Here is a 6,147-nt window from a genome sequence, read left to right on the forward strand (position 1 = left end):
GTCATTTCTACCATATTCTGTTGGTCAAGCAGTCACAGAACCAATATCTAAGGGGAGGGAATATAAAAGGAGAGGATTTGGGAGGGGAAGTATGTTTTAAAGATTTTAAAAATTTATTTATTTGTTCATGACAGACAGAGAGAGAGAAGCTCTCCTACGCTTCAGCTCTCAACTCCCTTGGGGACCCTTTCCTGGCAGCCCAAAGGTCAAAGCCCTGGTTTCTTGATTTTCCCCAAAGTCATGTGTCAAGATGAGGGAGACATGCCCTGACTCATGGGTGATGGGAGGGGGTGCGATGTTGCAGTGCGGGCCGAGAGCAGGTGACTTCCAGCTGCACATCAGACCTCTCTGCTCTCCGGGGCCCTTCAGCCACCCTGGTCCCCCAGCCTCCGTGGACCCCATCTTCCCACCAGACTGCTAGACCCTCTGCCCCCTCAACCCACTCACCTCTCCTTTTTCCTCTCGTCCCCTAATTCCACATCCTTTTGTACAAAGAACAATTATGTTGCCCCCCTCCTTCCCAATGCATCCCAGCTACGTCCAGGGGGTGCTCCCTTCCCATAGTTACATCTTTTTAGCCAAGAGAGCTGCTGAACACAGGCAGTTCCCTCCCCGAGGAGGAATTCAGTGCCCAGAATGTTCCTCCTTCATCACTCTTGGAGTTGGAAAGGCCCCAAGAGATCCTCTCGCTCAACATCTGACCACGTTCCTGGGAGCAGCATTACTTCCCACGTTGGTCATAGGTGTGTCGTAGAGGTATTGTGGTCAAATATACGTGGGGGACTCTGGTTAAGGTGGAACACGCCTCCTCTACCTGTAGCACCATCAACTAGCACTTTCTATAAGCAAGGAAATTCTCCAGATGCTGCATGGTGACCACAGCTACATGTGTCTATTGAGCCTTTTCAATGTGGCTGGTGAGATGGAGGTAATGAATTTTAAATTTTAATGGACTTTAATTAATTTTAAATAATCACATGTAACTAGTGGCTACCATATTGGACAGCCCAGGCTCAGAGTCTTTAATATTCTATAGGTGTTAAATGGTTTTTCCCAACATGTTTGGCCAAAGATTCAGTCTCTCTCTCTCCTCTCTCTCTCTCTCTCTTTTTTTTAATTGTGTGCTATTAACCTTTTTTTTTTTTTTTTTTTTTTTTTGCGGTGTGGGTAATGCTCCTCTGGTCCAACCCTTTTTTGACAGATGAAGGAACTGATCCCTAGAAGGAGAAGAGACTTTCCCAAGGTCACACAGCAAGTCAGATGCCCCTCTGTGACTTGAACTCAGACCTCGTCTGTCTGCTAGTCTAGCTCTGCCCCCCTGATCTTTAGATATCTCTCAGGGCTGAAGCTGAAAGGAAGGACAGACACTGAGTTGGCTTGACGTTCAACACTGTAGCAGGACCTCACACACACAGGGACTCCTTTCATCCTCTCAATAATCTTGTGAGGTGGGAATTAGTCACCCCAATATACACATGGGGAAACTGAGGCTCAGAGAGAGGAAGTGACTTGCCCAAAGCCATATATGCGGCCATACTTGAAATGAGCAGAGCTGTGTCCCAAACGTACAATCAGCAGGAAAAAGGTGGGGAAGGGCCAGGAAGGAGAAGAATAAGCCTCCATAAACAATGAACAAAGAATTGGGGTGGGGGTAGGAGCACAGGGAACTGGCTTGGACCCAGAGAAAAATCAGGATAAGCAGAGAAAACGTTTGTGTAAACCAAAGCTAAAAATGACCCCAACCAACGCAGTCCAGGGGTGGGCGGGCCTCTGGTCTTGGGTGGCCATTGCATGGGTTGGCCGGCATCCAACGGGGAGTATGGGGTGGGCAGCTGGTGTGAAAGCTCTGGCCAACGGGGACAGCCCTGACAAGCTGGCAGGTGGGAGCACCAATCGGGTCCTGTCTTACATGGGGCTTGGATTACAAGGTGTAAAAGTTGTTTATAGCAGCAGAATGAGGGAAGAGCTGGGTTGCCTTGACCCAAGCTTGCGTAAACACTGCAGTCACAGACTTGAGCAAATGAGCAATGGCTCGTTGGAAAGAAAGGATGACTTAAGAGCCCTCCACCAGTATTGAGTAATTGGGGACAATGGAAGACATTGTGCTGTGTGGGTAGTAGGAGCTCCACCATGGAGATAGGCAAGCCCTCTTGTCTGGGAAGAGGGGGGCTGGGATGGTGTTTAGACCCGCTGCCTGGACTGGGGAGGCTTCACTTTCTCCACCCTCCACATTGGTCTTAGAGAAGCTACCCACACCCCCATTCTCGGCCTGATCCCCCAGCCCTGGTCGAGGGCGGTGGCCCCTGGCCCTGGGGTGGCTGCCAACTGCAGCTGCTCCATCAGGTTCACTTGCCTTGAATTTGCGATTAAGACCCAGGCGCCAGTCCCTGTTGACTGTTTGAACCGAAAGGACCCAAAAAGTTGGACCGGAGTCAGCCAGGAGCCCTTCCAAAATGAGTGCACAGGGGGCGGGGGTGGAAGGGGCGGGTAACGGCATTTTTTTCTTTTCTGGTTCTGCTTCTGGCCCCTGGGGAGCTTCTGCCCCTGTGTTGCACGAGGATCCTGCCAGTAGCCCCCCCTCACCCCCCATCTATGCCTGAGTGGGCTGGGCTGAGTGGGTTCCTGTCCTTGTAGCTGAAGTGAGGCCTGCGTGTGCTTGTGTGTCCGGGTTGGTGGGGCGGGGGGGGGATCGTGCATTAGATGGAGAGCCTGTGTGCTTTGTGAGGCGCATCCCTGACTGTTCTCTGACTCCGAGTCTTCCCACTTGTGTGGGGAGCGGTTGGAGGAGCAGAGGCTCTTCTGATGGCCGGCTTTCTGTGGCAATTCTAAGTGCCTCAAAAAAAAGCCACATTTACTCAACGAGTCAGTCATCCATTCTGCAGATGTTTATGGAATACCTACTACAGGCCAAGCATTGTCCTAGGCAACAGGGATGAAGCAGTGAATAGAATAGACAAAACCAAACAAAACCCTTTATACAGATTGGCCTCAGTTCCCCTATCTGGAAAATGGGGGCACTGAACCAAAAACTCCTTGAAGTTCCCCTAGGCTGCAAGCATCCGTGGTTCACTGACCTGTCCATCAAACCTGCTTGCCCTTGCCCACAAGACCTGAATCCGCCAGGAGGCCGGGCAGGGGACCTGGAACCTGAGAGCGAGGGGGGTGGGCGGTGAGGGTTCCTGGGCTCATGTTGCAGGCGTGGCCGGGCCTGCCAGCTGGCCCGGCCGCAGCCCCATTCCTGGCCACCCTTCACCTGTTATTGCTCAGCTCTCCCTATTTAGCCTGGGGGCTGCCCTCCCCACCCTCTGACTCACCCGCCTGGGCTTCCCTCACAGTCCACCCTTGACCTCATGGTGCAGCGGATTCCCGGATACCGTGGAACCCCAGTGCCACTGCTTTCTGGCTCTGTTACCTCAGGCAGGCTTCTCATTCTCTCCGTGCCTCTGTGTTTCCCTCTGTGGAATGGGGATAATGATAGCAGCTTTTCCTCATGGGTGATGGACCAGTATATGGCTGGCACATGAAGTGTTAACATCTCATTACACACAGGCTCCTAAAGGAGCAACCGGGCTGGCCTCGGTTCCAGAACAGGAGCCTCAACTTTCTCCTCTACGGAATGAGGATAATAAAGATGTTGGAAGGATAACAGGCAACGCAAAATGCCCCTGCGTGGGTTAGAATTCAGCTCTGCCTCTAACCACACGGAGACCTCGAGCTCATCTCTTTTCTTCTGAGACAGACCCCTCCTTCCTCACCAGCAAAACCTGGATGTTGGGTTTGTTTGTTTTATAAAGAGCCTACTTACTTATTTGAGAGAGAGAGGGAGAGAGAGAGAGAGAGTATAAGCAGGGGGAGGAATAGAGGGCAAGAGAGAAGCAGACTCCCCGCTGAGCGTGGAGACCGAGGAGGACTCCATCCCAGGACCTTGAGACCATGACCTGAGCCAAAGGCAGATGCTTCACTGACTGAGCCACCCAGGGGCCTCCAAACCTGGATGTTGTTTGCCCTTCTTTTGGTACCTTGAGCCCCCAGGAGGGCCCCGCATCACCCTACCCCCACCTCTACCCCTGCCCCAGAAGAAGTCTGGTTCCCTTATCCACTGATTGGTTCAGGCAACCTGCCCAGTGGGAAGCAAGGGGGAGCCTGCAGGGAGTGCTGGGAGGGTCTCATCCCTCTTAAAGTGGGTGACAGGAGAGCATTCCCTGCTTGCCTCTGGGTGCCACTGCGGGTCCCTGACATCTCTGCAACCATTTGGGGACCTTGAGGGAGAGATGGGCCAAGGCGCCAAGAAAGGAGCCCATCAAGAGGGCAAGAGTCCATTTCCTGATGGCCGGTGGTGTCCTTGGAGTACAGAGCTAGAATTTGCCAAATCTAGAACTATGGGGGTTTTGTGGGACGAATGTTTTTATCATTTAAGCCACTTTGCGTTGGCTTGTCTGTTGCTTGAAGCTAACCGAATCCTAACAGACTCTATTTTTCTTATCCATAAAATGGAGAAGGTAATTCCCACCTGTCACTGTGAACATGATAGGAGGGCACGTGTGTGAAGAGTCCAGTGGCCTCCGCATAACCGGGGCTCCCTCTCGTTTCTTTCTGCCAGGCCCAGGCCTAGGCCCAGGCGCCCCTGGGCACCGTGGCTGACTCACTCCGTCCTGCTGGTTGGGCCCCAGTTATGCCTCCCAGGCTGACTGCATTCTCCTGGCCAGTCCAGCACCGTGAGCAGCAACACCAATGTCAACCCCGACTACACAGTCAATCCAAGTAAGCCAGGGAAGCGGTACTGGGTCTCCTTACAGACACGTGTGGCCCAGAGGCAGCCAGGCCTTGGGGCTGAGTCACAAACCGTGCCACCGCCCAGATGTGTGTCATCAGACAGTTACACTCACTGCCGTATGTCTCAGCTGTTTTGTCTGTAAACTGGGAAACAAGGGGCACCTGCCTCCCAGACCAGCTGTGATTAAATGGGCAAATATGGTCAGGTGCTTGGCACCAGTAAGTGGCTTGAAAGCGGCAGTTCCCATCATCCTTGAGTCCCCGGCTTGGCCCACTACAGCTTCCGGGCCCTTCGAAGCCTGTGACTTCAGGGATCATCTTGTCTGGCTTCTTCGTCTTTTTTTTAAGTAGTGCCACTTCTTCAGATAAAATCTTGTGTGAAGGAACATTCATAGCTGCTTCATTTGTAATAACTAAAAATGGAAACAATTCAAACTGCCCCAAAACAGGTCAACGGATGAACAAATTGTGGTGTTCCCATACAGCGGAATATACTGCTCAGCATTAAAAAGGAATGGACCACTGATACTTTGCCAACATAGATGAATCTCAAAATAATTATGCTGAGTAAAAGAAGCCGGACAAAGAGTACATACGGAGTGCTCCCATTTACATAAAATTCTAGAAAATGCAATGAGGGAAGGCAGATCGGTGATTCCTGGATCAATGGGGAGATTTCTTTTTTTTTTTTTAATTTTTAAACTTTTTTTTTTTTTAAAGATTTCATTTATTTATTCAAGAGACCCACAGAGAGAGGCAGAGACACAGGCAGAGGGAGAAGCAGGCTCTCTGTGGGGAGCCGGATGCGGGACTCGATCCCGGGACCCCGAGATCACACCCTGAGCCGAAGGTAGATGCTCAACTGCTGAGCCACCCAGGCGCCCCCATGGGGGGATTTCAAAAAGGTCACAAGGAAACTCTTGAGGGGAATGGGAATGTTCACGACCTTCATTGTGTCGATGGACAAAACTTATCAAATTATACACTTTAAATATGTCAAGTTATTGTATATCCACTTTCTCTCAGTCAAGCTGTAAAAAACAAAACAAAACAAAAATCTCATGGGAGAGCCGAATGTGTAAGAGTTGCTAGTGAAGAGTGGAACAGCTCTGGGGGTGGGGGTGAGGCCTGGAATCCCAGCCCACGCCCTTGGCCTCGTCCCACGGCTCAGGAATACCCACGGCACGCCTGGCCTTGACCGAGCGCAGTCTGGAAAACCACAGAGGCTTCCGAGAAACGCACAGGGCCTTGCCTGAAGTCCTCCAGACTGCGCGGACTGCAGCCAGGCCAGAAGCCGGGTTTCCTTCCTGTGTAGCCAGAACTCTTCCAGTAGGCGCCGGGGATCAGGGGTGGGTTCAGCAAAGACCTCGAGGA

Source organism: Canis lupus, chromosome 2, assembly GCF_003254725.2.
Source record: "Canis lupus dingo isolate Sandy chromosome 2, ASM325472v2, whole genome shotgun sequence".
NCBI lineage: Eukaryota > Metazoa > Chordata > Mammalia > Carnivora > Canidae > Canis > Canis lupus.